This window comes from Lutra lutra, chromosome 8 (genome assembly GCF_902655055.1).
Source record: "Lutra lutra chromosome 8, mLutLut1.2, whole genome shotgun sequence".
NCBI lineage: Eukaryota > Metazoa > Chordata > Mammalia > Carnivora > Mustelidae > Lutra > Lutra lutra.
Window position 1 is genome coordinate 8,357,065 of NC_062285.1, and position 16,731 is coordinate 8,373,795.

Consider the following 16,731-nt stretch of genomic DNA (forward strand, 5'->3'; position numbering starts at 1 on the left):
TTTTAAGAATTCTTTACACATTTTGGATTACAGTCCTTTAACAAATGTGTCTTTGGCAAAGGCCTCCTCCCAGTCTGTAGCTTGACTTTTCATTCTCTTGTCTTTTACAAGGCATATATTTTTAATTTTTATGTAGTCCTGCTTATCAATGTTTTCTTTCATGAATCATGCTTTGACGTTTTATCTGAACAATCATTACCACTCTGAAGTCATCTATTTTCTCTGATGTATCTTCTTGGACTTTCATAGTTTTATGTCCTGTTTGGTGCTATGATCCATTTTGAGCTAATTTTTTGTGAAGGGTGTATGATCTGTGACTAGACTTTTGTTGTTTTGGCTGTAAGATGTCCAGTTGTTCCAGCATCATTTGTTGAAAAGACTGTCTTTTCTTTACTGAAAATGCTTTTGCTCCTCTGCCAACAATCAGTTGGCCATATTTATGTGGTATATTTCTGGGCTCTCTATTATGTTCAAATGAAATATTTTTATATTGCCAATACCAATGTCTTCATTGCTATGGCTTTGTGGCAAGTTTTGAAATCATGAAGTGTCAGTCCTCCAGCTTTTTGTATTTCCTTATTATCTTTTTTTTTTTTTTTTTTTTTTTTTTTTTTTTTTTACTTTTTTACTGATGTTAGTGATTTGTGTTCTCTCTCTCTCTTTTCCCCTGACACTCATTGATTCTGTTGGTCTTTTCAAAGAACTAGCTTTTGGTTTAACTGATTTTCTATATTGACTTTCTCTTTTCAATTTCATTGGTTTCAGCTCTTCAGGATTGAATATGCTCCTGTTTTTCTAGTCTCCTCAAGTAAATGATTAATTTTTTTTTTTTTAATTTTAAATCTTTTTTTCTAAAACAGTCATTCAATGCTATAAATCTTCCTCTTAATACTGCTTTCACTGCATCCACAAATTTGGTAAGTTGCATTTAAATTTATATTTAGTTTACATTAAAATTTCCTTGAAGATGTTTTCTTTGACCCATGCTATTTGGAAGTATGCTGTTTAATCTTTTAAGCATTTAGGGGACCTTCCAGCTATATTTTTGTTATTACCTTGTTTAATTATAATGTGTTCTGAGAGTAAATATAGCAGGATTTCTATTATTTTAAATTTATTAAGGTGTGCTTTATAGCCCAGAATGTTCCACACAAGCTTCAGAAGAACATGTTATCAGTTGTTGTTGGATGAAATCATCTATAGATGTCCATGATATCTATTTGGTTGAGATGTTCTTGAAAGTGTATCCTAACTGTTCTAATCACTAGGAGAAAACCCACATTTTTTGTATCTATATGATATGATGAATATTAAGTAGGCTTATTGTGGCCAACATTTTATAATATAAGCAAGTCAAATCATTATGCTCTATACCTTACACTTATCACTGGGCATGCCAGTTTTACCTCAATATAATTGGAAGACAAAATGCTGTTGTTGCTTAGAGTTTCTCATAGTTGTCATTTAGGTTAAATTGATTAATGACATTGCTCAAGCTTTCCTTTTCTGTGTTTGCATCTTTCTGAGTTTCTGAGGATTACTGGTGAAGATAGAATTGATATGCAAAATATTTATCATGGATAACAGCTATGAAAGATAAAGAGGGGAGGAATGGGAGCAGACGAGAAAATTCTCCAGAGTGCACTACAGCTCTGATATTTAGCTAAGGACAGAAAGAAAATAAATTAGGTGGACTGGGCAAGGTGTGCCTTGGATCATTTTACAATTCTGGGGAAGCTTAGTTGTGGAAGAGTGCTTGTCCGCCCCTGTGCTCTGATCTGTAATGTGCCTCTGGCAGAAAGCCAAGGTGGATTTTATGGCTCACTTTGCTCCTTCATCTTCCCTCTTGTCCTTCCTGTCGTGCGATGTCTGAAAAAGTTAAGTATTTTCTTCTGGCTCCTAGTTTTATAAGGTGAGAGGTTAAATCTTCTGTTATTCTATCATGGCCAGAAAAGGAATTCTGACTTTTTTTTTAAATAGGTAAATATTGGATCAAATTAAGTGTCCATAAATACAGAAATAGTTTAAAACTATTGTGGTGCAAACCTTAGAATTATAGACAGCACTTAACAATAATAAAATAAAGCTTAAATACAGTTGTCCTTCACTGTTCCCAAGAATTTTGCATAAAAGAAATACCGTACAATAACATGTACATATAACACACATATACATATATACATACATATATATATATATATATATATATATACACACAACTATACCTAAGTGCCATATATTCACAATTATAAATTTATGCATGTGTATATTTAAATGCTTATCTTAAAGGACATATGAAATTGCTTAGAGTGCTGGAATTAGGTGAAAAAAAAAGGCATGGATGGTTAAAGAAAAGGAATTTTCAGGTTTTGCATTATATACATGGGTATTTTATAACATAAGAATTCCAGTACTCCTTGTGAGATTTTAAAAGTAAAATGGATTACATTACCTATTCATTAGACCAAACTTGTTTGTTGTTAAAACTGAAGGGATCATTTGGTACTGTTAAAATTTGAAAGGTGGAACTACGGCACAGTACAATAATCATTTCTATAGTTTAGGATAGTACTATGTAATTATCACAGTACTGAAATCCCTAATTCTAAGCCAAGTATGAACCCTATTACTTACCTTTTAAGGACACTTTTAATGTGATAACATTTTAAAAATTTCTTACTAAATAAAATCAGTGTTTCCCATCAGGGAAAGATATAAATGTTCACAATTAATTATATCTAAGTGCTATATGCATTTTTATAGATTATTATGAATGGTGAAAAATCTTCCACGATAAAAGTTTATATCGTTAGCCTAGAGTTCATTATCTTTAAATTAGGTAACCTAAAGGTCTGACATTATATACTCATGCTTCTACTTACAGTAATTTCTGTTTTTATAGTAGGTATATGCATGTGTGGGAGGAGAATGAATTTCACATTTTTATAACAATTGTTGGGTATGAAGAGACATTTATGTTTTGAATTAGAGAATGATCGCAATGCTGCTTTCATTGAACATTCTGTTAGTGCTGTAAGATCTTCTCACTTACCTATAAAGTGCTGTGTTTCCTCTATATGCAACTGATATTAGAGGTAGAATGACCTTTTCTAGATACTCAGCAATAAAGAGGAAATGTTCAAGTTGTCTCTTTATGAGTTCTTCAATAACTTTAAACAATTTATGAGGTTTTACAGAATCTTCCAAACGCTTTGTTTTTATCTCACAAAATTACGTTGTTAAAAATGCTTCAGGAAGAATGTAGTCAGGGATACGACCCTTGGATAAAGCACATACTTAGAGTCAGGATGACGTTTCTTGTATAAGAAAGAGCCTTTAAACTACCATCATAGGCAAAAACTCAAAATAATGAAAATAAGTTAAAAACTCCTTTACATTTATTAATTCATTCAGTTAAGGATAATGAAGAAGCACTGGAAATTTACAATGTGTCAGGCTATAGGGTTCGTTCTGAGCACACAGAAATTAATAGCATTCATTTCTTTATCTGGAGGAGATTATAGTCCAATGGGAGACATAAATGTAGGATCATGTAACTAAGATACAATATTAAGTTACAAAAAAAAAAATAAAATGTGCTCTAAGAATGTGAAGAAGGGGAAGTCAAGGCTACATAAATGAATCACAAGAGCAAAATACGCTGAAACCAGAACAGTCAGTAAGCATTTTACCAAGGGATAAGAACAAAATCTGTGGGGAAGGAATGGGCATTAGACACGACTAGAAGAACTAGCTTTGCCTTACATGTTCACACATGATGATCACATGTATCCATGCACACGCATACACACAGGTGAGAGGTTTTAAGGAACTATGGAGCATTCTCTGCACCCTTGCCAATCTCTGTGTTCAAACACTCATTCCACCTTTCGTACTCTGAGAAGGAACCAAAAAGTTGTTATTACCTAAGGCATCTGCTATTGAAATCCCACTCATTTCCATATCCAATTCATCTTCAACCATTCTTTTTTTTATATATATTTTTTTAACTTATGTGAGATAGAGAGAGTGAGAGAGAGAGAGAGAGAGAGCAAGCACGTGTGCACAAGATGGGGAAGAGCAGAGGGAGAGAATTTCCAGCAAATTGTGTACTGAGTGTGGAACCCATGGGGCACTTGATCCCACAATCCTGAGATTGTGACCTGAGCCGAAATCAAGAGTCAGATTTTTGACCCACTGGGCCGCCCAGGCCCACTTCAACTATTCTGTGACCACTTTACTGATATTTGAAGAAAGTAAGCTGTTTCTCCCTCAGGTTTCATTTTATTTCTATTATGTGGTGGCTTGTTTTCTTCTTGTTATAATTTGTTTTATATTTGATATATCATACAAACTATTGTTCTTCTAACTTTCTTCTTCTTCAAGGTCTAACTTGTACATAATATGAGCATAAATATATGTTTAATTTTACTCACCAACTCTTAGGATATGAGATGATTTAGTGCAATTCATTTTAGCTTTTCAGCAGGTAAATTAAGGTAAGGATAGTTGCTCTAAAGGTCAAACAGACAATATATATTAGTAACAAAATCAGAACTTCAGATATTTTGGGAAACATATTTACTACTTTTTTTAAAAAAATTTCTCGAATGTGAGAATCTTCTACATACATTCTCAATATCAGAAAATAATCTGTCATTCTACTGTGTTCTTTTCCTAAATCATTGAACTGCACGGGGACCTTTTGAAAGTTTCATGTTTTTCTCTGATATCAATAGTCTGCTATGATTTTCTTATTAGTCTCATGCCAGTGAGTATAGAGAAACATTATCACTCATGTCAGGAGGGAAAGGATGATAGGTGTCAACTGAGTTCCCGTTCTAGAAAGTCTTTCAATCCGCTGAAAACAATAGTGTTTCCTAAAATTTGAAAAGACTCATCCTTTAAGTTGTGAAAAAATAATCAGAAGATCAATACAAGTATAACCTGGCAACATTTCTCTGAATTAAAATGGTATTTCAGTGTCAATCAATTTTCTGTTTTGGGGCATGTCATGTCCCCAACATAGACAAGCCACTGAAATGAGCTCTTGGATCCATGTAGTGTGTGGGAGAAAGCTGATGAAGATATGAACCACAATTTTCTAGGGATTATACTCATTTTGAAATGTTTCAAGTATCAAATTTGATCAGAGTTTATTATTCCCTGTGTGGAGCTGGCTTTTAATCTTTATACTGAAGAAGACTAATAGTGAGGACTATATTCATATAAACAATGAAAGTAAATCTAGGTGTGTATAACCCCTTACCACGTAAAGTATAGTCCAGAAAATTCACTCTTGTAAAATGTGAGACTGCATTATCATAAGGTTAATGAAATCACTGAAGAGAATCAGGGGCAGAGGTCAGGAGCCGATGGCCAAACAAATTCTATTAAAAGTTGCTTTACTGTAAGGCACATTATCACAAAATTTCCCTGTTTATAACCTTCACAAAAGTGAGGAGAAATGTAGAAAATCACTGATGAAAAATTGACTTTTTGTCTCAAAGAAGATACAGTTCAGACTTATGATCATATTAATTTTTCTCATCCTATCCCTGGAGTTAATGTGAAAAGCTAAACATACTGTTCTTTCATAAAATAGACAATGAAATATATTATTATAATCTTGGAAAGAATTAAAAACTTCTAGAGTTTGAATTCTTATTCAGCTTTGATAATTATGATTAGAAGATTAGCTTCCACCTCCAATTCTTTTGATATCTCAAAAGTGAGGGCAATTTGGGTCATGTGTTAACATCCTTAAGTGCCTCCATAGCCCTTAACCCAATTTTGGATACATAGATAGTAAATAACTAGATCTTCTTAATTATAACCTAAGTATTTTTGTGCTCAGTTGATACTGTGATTCAGGATACACCAGACAGGCACCTGACCTGCTCAGCCAGTAAAGCATGGGACTCTTGTTCTCAGGATTGTGAGTTTGGTGTAGAGTTGAGTGTAGACAATATTTAAAAATAAAATCTTAAAATAAAAAAAAAAGATACAGTGGAAGGAAAGAAGTCAGAAACTAGGTTCTTGTTCCATGTCCACCCAGAGCTATCTATGAGATCTGGTCAAATTATGTTGCCTCAGCAGTCAAGTGAAATAATGACAGAGAGAGAGAGAGAGAGAAGGAGAAGGAGAAGGTAGAGGGGGAGGAGGGGCGGGAGGAGGAGAAAGGAGGAGGAGGAAGGGGAGGAGATGCAGAGGGGAGGGATGGAGAGAGGGAGTGGGAGGAAGAAAAAAGAGAATAAAATCTAATGTCCCTTCGCATTACTAATCTTTCACTAATAGGCAAATTTCTGAGATTGAGAAAAGTCTTTTAAAAATGTAGGTAGGTTAAAAAAAATGTAGGTAGGTTATTTACTTATTATTTATTTAATAAGTTAAAATGCTGCTGATTTCCCTTGAACTTCCCTTACCTACTGTAAAACTTTGACCTCCAGACCTACCTCTCAGCCTTGTAAAAGAGAAATAGCTGATTTCAGAACAGTTAAAGGACCATGGTTTGTTACAGTAGAACATTAACTACAGCAAAATTCATACCCATGATATAGGTATTCAGGGAATTTTCAGGAGATTTAGGGAATTTATGTTTTACGATTTATTTAATAAAGGTGAACATCGAGTAGTAAAGCTCCGTCTTGTACCCAGGCTCCTCTTGTCATGGTTTTCAGAAGTTACATACACTTATTTTCTAAATTTAACTTCTGCCTCAGCTGAGGAGTCTATATGCTCAGTTTCAGGGTTACTTTCTTCTTCTCCTTCTACTTTATAAAGTCCATTTTCCAATGTGCTCTCGGGACTTCTTCAGATTTCCTCCTTGGTAAAAATTTCAATTCTTTTTTTTTTTTCTTCATTTAATTGTTTATTTTTTCTTAAAATTTAACACAAAAGAATTGTTCATCTTTCTCTCATTCCTCTGGCAATGTATCAAACCTGTGATAAAGCCTGGCAAGAATCAGTCTCATTAACTTGGTTTTATCACATGTCTCTTCTGGATCAAGTTATAATATCTCACTTATTTTTCTCACATTTTTTATTTTGGGAAAAAAAATCAAGTTTCCACAAACAATTCTGAGAGGAAAAATAGCAGCTTTTTCCTCAGCAAAACTTAGGAAGGAATAAAATATTTTTCTATCTAAAGAGGTTATCTATGTGTTAAGGGATGCATATGAGTGTGTGTGTGTGTGCAATTGTATGAATTCAGTCTATGTAGACCTACTATGACACAAAAATGTAGAATGTGAAGTGTAAAATATATATATATATATATATATATATATATATATATATATAAAACAATAAAATAAAGCAAATTCCCTTGCATCACAAACTTGTTAGGTAGTGAAGACAAATACATATGAAACCTTAAATAACAAAGTATTATTCCAAAGGATATGGTTTGGACATTAAGCAATTTAAGAATATTTGCTTCTACTAACAACTCTGTAATGTAGCCTACATGTACCTAGATCTTACAAATGCATCTGTATGATTTTCTCCAATGCAATTTTCCTAGGATCATTTTGTTTCTAAAACAGAACAATTTTCTCCTTTTAGAAACAATGATGTTTTTGAAGTTCAGGTTAAACAGTGACAATTTTAACACACTCTCAATAGTAATAATATTTCTTATCATAAGTTAAACAGAATAACCTTTGTTTGCAATAGCTCTTTCTTTCTAGTGAAAAAAATCAACATTTTTTATATGTGTATGATCCTTCATAATCTTTCATTTGTGAATAGTCTATTTAAGTTACATTTTATTTTTATGCTGATGTTCACCTTTATTAAATTGTAAAAATTCTTTACATACTAACAATGTAAATTTTAACTGATGTATGTATTACAACTATATTTTACTTTTTAAAAGATTTTATTTATTTATTTATTTATTTATTTGACAGACGGAGAGAGACACAGAGAGAGAGAGAGAGCAAGCACAAGCAGAGGGAGCGGCAGAGGGTGAGGGGAAAACAGGCTCTCCACTGAGCAGGGATCCTGATGTGGGGCTCAATCCCGGGACCCTGGAATCATGATTTGAGCCTAAAGCAGATGCTTAACCAACTGAGCCACCCAGGAGCCCCTATTACAATTATGTTTTAGTCCCAATTAGCGTTTGTCTTTTGATTTTAAGTGTGCCTGTGCCACATAGTACTGTTATAATTTCACTAGACAAATAAGTCTACCTTTTTTATCTTTGGACTGACTGCATTATTCTGTTGAATCAAGTTAAAATTACTTGCTAGTTATTCTCACTTTTTTATTTTGCAAAAAAAAATGCATAGTTTTCTCTGAATTAATTCTAAAAGGTAAAGAATGGAAAACTTTTTCAGAATGGCAATGAAAGAAAAAAAAATTCCTACAATAGCGAAGACAGGGTAATGAGGAAACAGCCAAAGGCTCAGAGTTCTGCCTGTTAGCATAGGGATGACATTCTACAGGTTCTGCAAGATGCGGTATGTATTTTTTAACCAGCTGCCATTATGTGGTTTAGAGCCGCAGATTGCTAGCAAACATGAATCCAGAAAAGACAAGACAGAGACAGAAGTAGCTCATCTAATCATCACTCCAGCTGACCCTCTTGGGGAACCCATGCTCCTCAGTCCTGCAGGTTTTGCTGAGATGTCTTGATTTCCAAACTGGAAACCCTTCCGCCAAAGATCATAGTTAGAGAACATGGTAAAGGTTCTATTTAACCTAAATATTTTCCTAAGGAAAAAAAAAAGAGATTTTTTTTTTAATTTATCTGACAGAGAGAGAGAGAGAGAGAGAGCACAAGCAGGGGGAATAGCAGAGGGAGAGGGAGGAGCAGGCTCTCTGCGGAGCGGGGAGCCAGATATGTGTCTTGATCCCAGGACCCTGGGATCATGAACTGAGCCAAAGGCAGACGCTAAACTGACTGAGCCACCCAGGTGCCCCTAATCTAAATATTTTCTCATCTCAATAGATAACATCACACAAAGAAAGGAATTCCTATTATACAAGAAATGATCATTGATTCCAAATATCAAAAGGAAATAGGATTGCTGTTACATTGTGGAGACAAGAAGGCACGTGTCTGGAATTCAGCAGACTCACTGGGGCATCTTTTGTATTTCCATATCCACAGACATGTGTGGGCAGTTGTAACGAGTACGGTCTGATAAGGTCCTACTAACTAAGGACTCACATCTCTCAGGGATGAAGGCTGGAGTTCAACCAGTGGGCAAGGAAACCAGAACAATATAAATGCTAACTGAGTGTGAGGGAAATCTAGAATGAATGGTAGGGACAGAGATGATGAATATCAATTCTGGTCTTGGTACAGACTGCAGAAACAGACTGTAGCTTGTTTCACTATGTGTTTTCTTTTGAAAATTGTGACTAATTGCCACATAGAAGAATCAATAGCATGAGGGTAGAGTGAAATTAACATGGAGCATGGATGGATGAGCAGTACAAAGGATGAACTCTTACAGACCTTATCAGAGCTTTATCAATTATCCATAGTGACTTTCTGGGCAGACCAGCCTAACTTCCAGCCACCAGAACTTTTGCTATTTTGCCTAAAAGCTCTTTGAGGCTGCACTGTCAATGCTGGAAGTGTCCAAGAGCTAACATCCCTCCAGAGCTACTCTCCACTAATAAGTGCAAGTTTTCATGAATAAATGCCTTAGTCCTCCACTCCTTAGATGGCACCATGCTGCAGTGCAGGTACTTGCTGCAGATCTCCAGGAGCTCCTCAGTGAGAATAAGCTCTAGTGAAACATGGTGATAAATTGGTTTTTTATTCAATTGCACTTCCTATCCCGTGAGCAAGTTTTCTGGGGGTCACCTCTGTAATAAGCCATTTTCACTAAATTCCTTGTCTGGCCACCTCGTTTTAAGGGGATCCGAAAATGTTTATCACTTTAAACTCAGACTAAGTTTACTAAACTGCGGGTGGCCTTCTCTGACTACAGTGACCCTCAATCTCTGACTCTGAAGATCTGCAGAATAAACTGTCTCTACCAAAGCCACTTAATTATGAATTATTAACAACAAATATTATGTTTGATAACCCATATCCTCTCCCTACATCTTTTTCTTAATTTTGTGGTTTTTAGAATAGTAAAAATGGAGAAACAAGAAATGCTTAATTTTCACACAAATTCAATTTAGATTATATGTTCACTGCCACATTCATATTTGGGTGGGAGGCCTGAAGCCCAAGATAAAAGGAATAAAAATACACCACTCAATGCCTCAATAATCCTCTCCTCTTTGATTTTTCTTTCTCTTTCCTTTTTTTGGGGGGGGGGGGTACTTATTCAAAAGTGACTATTTTCAGAAGTACCTAAAATAATAATAGTGAATAGATAGATAAAGGAACTACACATATACATATATACTTTTAAATTTTCTGGTACTCATATTTTATAAGGTAAAATGAAACAGATGAAATTAATTTTAATAACATATGTAACCCAATATATACAGAAGATGATCATATCCATGAAATCAATATCAATTATTGAGCTATTTTATATTTTTGTTTTTTTTGTCTTTTTTAACTAAATCTCTGAAATCTGGTATATATTTTACACTTCACCGTGAGTCTCAATTTGGGAAAGTCATATTTCAAGAGCTCTATAACCACTTCTGGCTAATTGTTACTATATTGGACAGTGTGGATCTAGAACTTTTCTGTAAAAGCACCCACACCCTCTACTCTTAGTGTCCCTACTTATTATTTTTTTTGTAAGCACTTATCGTCTCTCCAGAGACATGATAAAAGGGATAAATATGACACCTCACTTGTATAGAAAACTTGCGAAGAATGCTCATGAATTACATGAGAGGTACCATGACTTACCTTTTAAATTGTACACTGAACTACACAATTAGTCAGTGTTCAAGAGATATCTGATGAATATTTATAGTTACGAATTGCTAGAGAGGGACCAGTATCCACTGAAATAAGTGAAGTGATCAAAACGTGTATTGGTGACCATAAGAGCATATCTTCCCTGAACAGGATTATGGAAAAGCACTTTTTATTTGACTCCCCCCATAAAGATAAAGATGGCTAACATTTCTTTAGTGACTTAAATTTTCTTATGCAAGTTTCATATATATCATTTGAGGGGTTTAGACCAATATTTATTTTTCCATGTTGATAATTAAAGATACGTTTTAGAGACTTATTCAGGATCACATAGCTGGTGACTAGTGTACACAAAACTGAAATCAAGCTTCCTAGCTATGCTGCCAGCCCTCTTCTTCCACACCTGCAGTGAAAACAAAGAAGACAGGAGAAATAGTACATCATAATTATGTTGTTTTAACAGTATTTCATATGCCTGGTAATTTAAAGTACCTGTATTCTCTCTTTTAAGAAAAGCAAAGTGGACAGATCAAGAACAAACAGAAACTCTGTATGTGTTTTGTTTCAAACCAATGGAAACCAATGTTTTTGCTATATTTGAAACACAATTGACAAGAAGTTTAAAACATAGTAACATTGAATCTCTTGCTTCTGTCTTAAACAGCTTCCACTAGAATCGAGCAAACACCGCACACGCACATGTGTGTGTGCGCGCGCACACACACACACACACACGATAGACTTGCCTATTTGGCCTTATTTATTCATCTTATTTAAAGAGATGGGTTTGCTTAATTGCTATGCTGAAGAAAAACACGTAGACTTTTTGATACTGTGATTACTTCAGCCATTGTTCAGGAAGCACTGAAATTGTTACCCTGAGCCTTCATTTCCACATTTTTCCATGTTGTAATTTTGGAGTCATTTAAACTCTCTGAGGGTCTGATGATGTGGTGTAGTTCACATATAAATACCAGGTTGCCGAAGCAGAAACTCATTGTGGAAAAATTATATACCAACAGAACAATTATAACATTCCTATAAAGGAAACACCCACATTTTATTTCTAAATCATTCTTGTAACATTTCTTAAAGATTATTTGATAAGTAAGTAGTGCACATTAAGATAACACCAATGCAAAAAAAAAAAAAAAGATAACACCCATGCATATGTCTAGATAAACATTTCACCAGTAGCATATTTGGGCACAAAAGTAAACCTTCAGTTCTTTGTTGACAAAATTTGCCTCCTTATAATGTTGTATTCACTTAATCATGAATCTCTTAATCTACAACCTGCAATAATTTGCTGGTATTAGGGATGCCTGGGTGGCTCAGTCCATTAAGTGTCTGCCTTCCGCTCTGGTCATGATCCCAGGGTCCTGGGATCAAGCCCCACACTGGGCTCCCTGCTCGTCGGGAGACCTGCTTCTCCCTCTCCCACTGCTTGCGTTCCCTCTCTCACTCTCTCTCTGTCAAATAAATAAAATCTTTAAAAAAATTTGCTTGTATTAGAGTCATTTAAAAATTATCTTGCAAAAAGGAGAAGTTAGACGTACATATAGTCTGTATGTCTATGTGTTGACTAATTACTGCTATGACTTGGTACAAAGTTTTACACACTATTCCATCTTAGATATTGTAAAGTTGTTACTGAAATTCCAGTTAGTGAACATACAGATAACTTAGTTTCGGGTGTACAATTTAGTGATTCAACACATGTATGACACCTGGTGCTCACAAGTGCCCCCCCTAATTCTCTTCTATTTAACCCATCCATCCACCCACCTCATCTCTGGTAACCATCAGTTTCTCTACAGTTAGGAGTCTGTCTCTTAGAGCTAGAGAGCATGATGCTAACTAAGTGAACTAAGTCAGAGGAGACAAATACCATATGACTTCACTCATATGTGGAACTTAAGAAACAAAACAAAAGATCCTAGAAAAAGAAAAGAGAAAGACAAACCAAGAAACCTATTTCCTCTTAGATTATAGAGGAGGGGACAGAGTGGGGGAGGGGGGGAGAATTAGAAAGAAATAATTTTCCCAGCATCACATAATCTGTTTATTGAGAAATTGGTAGTAGTGTACCAATACAGTTTACTTGATTTTTATGAAGTAATGCCAGTAATGTTATTATTTACTTGAATTGAAATTTTTCTTCTCTTTTCCTTTTTGCTAAAGTATCTTTACTCAGAAATTAGAGCAGAAAAACACGAGACTCAGTACATTGAGAAGAGGATTCTGAGCCACATGGCCCTGCCCTTCCTCAGCCTAGAGTCCGCTTGACTCTTAGACTCTGACTGTGTTTCTGTTTAATCTTTTATTTTGAAAGAAAAGTATTTCTCTCCTAAGTACTAACGGCAGGATGGAGGGAGTACAGAAACTCACTCCAGAAGAGCATAATGAACTCACAATTATTCCTGGAACCAATGTGATTTCTTTATGGTCATGATATGATCCTCCAGGAAGTTTTCAGAGTCATTACAGCAACCCTAGATGGCAATACTGAGATTTCTTGGGGGGAAAATGACACTTAACCTCTGCATTGATTCTTGAAGACTAGGGAAATTTATGTCTTCTAACTTTATTTCCTCTTGGATATACTTCTCATTATAGCTACAGAGCCAAACTAGCAGAGGGAGATTCTTGATGAGGCCATGTACCTCTAAAGGAGTTCCTTAAGGAAAAGAGTTCCTTTAAGATATGTTCCCTATTCTGTGTATCACTAACATCTTCAATTCTCGAATGCCCTCCCAGGAGGGTTTAATTTTTTTTTTTTTTTTTTTTAAGATTTTATTCATTTACTTGACAGACAGAGATCACAAGCAGGCAGAGAGGCAGGCAGAGAGAGAGAGAGGAGGAAGCAGGCACCCTGCGGAGCAGAGAGCCCGATGTGGGGCTCGATCCCAGGACCCTGGGATCATGACCTGAGCCGAAGGCAGAGGCTTTAACCCACTGAGCCACCCAGGCGCCCCAGGAGGGTTTAATTTTATTGAGAGCTATCAGATCAGCTTTCTAGAGGTAGCATATAAGTCATGGGGAATGCTTCAACCCTCATGTTTGTCTTTAAACTGCAGGATTTCCCTCCCTTGGCTAATAGAAAAAATGATCTAATGTTCATGAGGCAATTTAAATTTTTCTTTTTTTCTTTTCATATCTATGTGTTAACTCTGTGGAGGAACGAAAGACGCATGGTCAAATGTCAGCACTATTTCCGTGCATAAGAGTTTTTAGTGTGACTATTCCAAACAGTCTATTTCTTTGCCAACCTAGTAAAGCAACAGAAAGACCTCTGGTAGTTATGGCAACAACCACAAGCTGCTCAATTTTAGACACTCTTTTTGTGTATCCAATTCCCTCTCTGTTTTGCAGAAAATCAGAAGCTAATGGGACCCAGCTGCTTTCACTTTGGTTTGCTTATTAAGCTAAATTCAAATTGTGTCTTGCTTTATTCATTTAATTAATAGGGTATCAGTTTTCAACATGCCAGTATATGTCATTTGAATCCCCAAGATTTACAAAAAAGATGCAGAAAGAGAATTTCACTAGAAGAAATGTAGAGAAAAATATCTAGGCCGCATTTTTAATTATTTCATTCAAATTCATTCTTAAGTACAATACCTTATTATATCTTAATATATAATAGATGATTTGAGTTTAGTTGAATGAAAGGCATTAAGATCTAACTAGAGAACGGTGATAAAAGAAAACTCTATTGATAAAAGAGATATTCGGGCACACCGTTGTTGACTTCAGTCATCTGGTCCATTATGATAATATGTTAACTAACTACCATTCCTTATCCACAGTAACAGATTAAATGGTGTTATGACAAGCTGATTATACATATATATGTATATTACACATTACATAAAAATGTATCTTATAATATGCAATATATTATGATATGTAATAATTGTAGGTAGCATGTACCTACATATATAATATACATGCATGTAATATACACATGTACTATAATGTGTAATATATTATATATTTTAATTTATAATATGTTATAATAATATGTTACACATTATATACACACGATTCTTTTTTAAAGGTTTTATTTATTCATTTGAGAGAGAGAGCAAGGGGAGGGGCAGAGAGAGCACAGACTCTGCTGAGCAAGGAGCTCAACATAGGGCTCAGTCTCATGACCCTGAGATCTTGACCTGAGGCAAAACCAAGAGTCCAGATGCTTAACTAACTGTGCACCCCAGGTACCTCTCCCCCCCCACACACAATTCTTACTCTCGAGTTTGGCAGGAAGTATCCATTTACATTGAGAACTAGATCAGTACGTAAAGACCTATACATAAAGATCATGAATTCAAGATTTGGAGTTCTGAATATATTTTGCTTGCCTGTTCACATGAAACTTACCCATTAGTAGTCGTATTTGTCACATTATCAGAAGGCCTATGTCTAATATATCCTCCTAACTCTTGTTGGAGCTATGTACCAAGTAGAAATTCACTTTCCCGAATCACTCAGCCTTCTTTTGTCTGTCCAGTCATCTGCCCACTCAGCTGTTCATATATTTACTAAGCAGTGACTCAGCCTACAGCTAGGTATTGCAAATCTGGGCTTGAAATAAAATGCAGCTTCCACATGAAGACTCATAAAAATAACCGAAGTATCCTTTGACACGTGTAACAAATTATACGAAGTATATAGGATGCAGGTGAAATATATTCTGAGAACTACACATTTGTTAAACACAAGGCAGGGAATGGAGAACTTACTCTGGAGAGGAGAGCGCAGATTAGGCAAGTACCTCAGAGGATCTGACAAGCAAAGTGAACCTGGAAGCATGGGTAACAACAGTCCTTTGGCTGTAGAGCAGATGCAAAACCACATGGCAGAAAACATGGTAAGTGTGAGAAATTGCAGACTGTGCCTTTTAGATTGTCCCAAACCCCTATTAATGTCAAAGGATGCTCTATTTTCTGAGATTCTGGGAGGAGTTTTAGTCTGAAGAGCATTTCCAAGAATTGGTTTCACATCTGCTCAACAACCCTAATTTGAAAAAAAAGAAACTAATAATTATTATGTATTCTGTATATACCAGGAACATGCTACACACTTTAGATGCCTTATCCATAAGCATTATTATTAACTTCCCTTGACATGCGAGGGAGCTGAGGTTTAAAAGGTGGGGGAACTATTCGAGCTTAGAAAAGGACAGAGACTAGGTTGAAACCCATGCTTGCCTGACTTCAAATCTAATGCTCTCCAAAGCCTCGCTCCAATGCCACAGCCCAAAGATCAGAGCTTTTGACACAAAGGAAGGTCAATGGATGAGAAAAAGTCAAGTAGAACAGGGTAAAGAGTAGCCATCACACCTTGGTGACATTCAGGCAAGAGCTCACCACTGTCTGATGCTATCATGTAAGAAGTACATAAAGAAGCTGTGAGGCAAAGATCTCTTTCTTTATTAAGAGACCAGTGAGTCTGAGCCTTTCCCTCCCCCAACCCTTGCCAAGTTAACTAGTTAATTGTAGTTGGCTCCTGCAATAGATTTTCTCTTTGAACCCATTTCCATTCACTTTTAAAATGCTCTAGTGACCTCCTAGTAAGGGCCCTAGTAGTGCCCAAACTCCTATAGCAACTACAATGCCACTATTCTGTCTTTCAGTGCAAACTGATTTAACAGTCTTTTCATCTGCAGAAAAACACCTTAAAAATTAGGGCCATTTCATTTACTAATACACCTACAGTACCTAAGAAAGTATCTAGAACATAAAAGTTTTAATAGGATCTTAATAACATGAATAATGAGGGAATCAATTATGTAAGCTTACGTGAATATGAAGTGGTGCATTCAGATACTGGGAAGCAAAAGTTCAGACACATTCGGCATCATGAAGGCC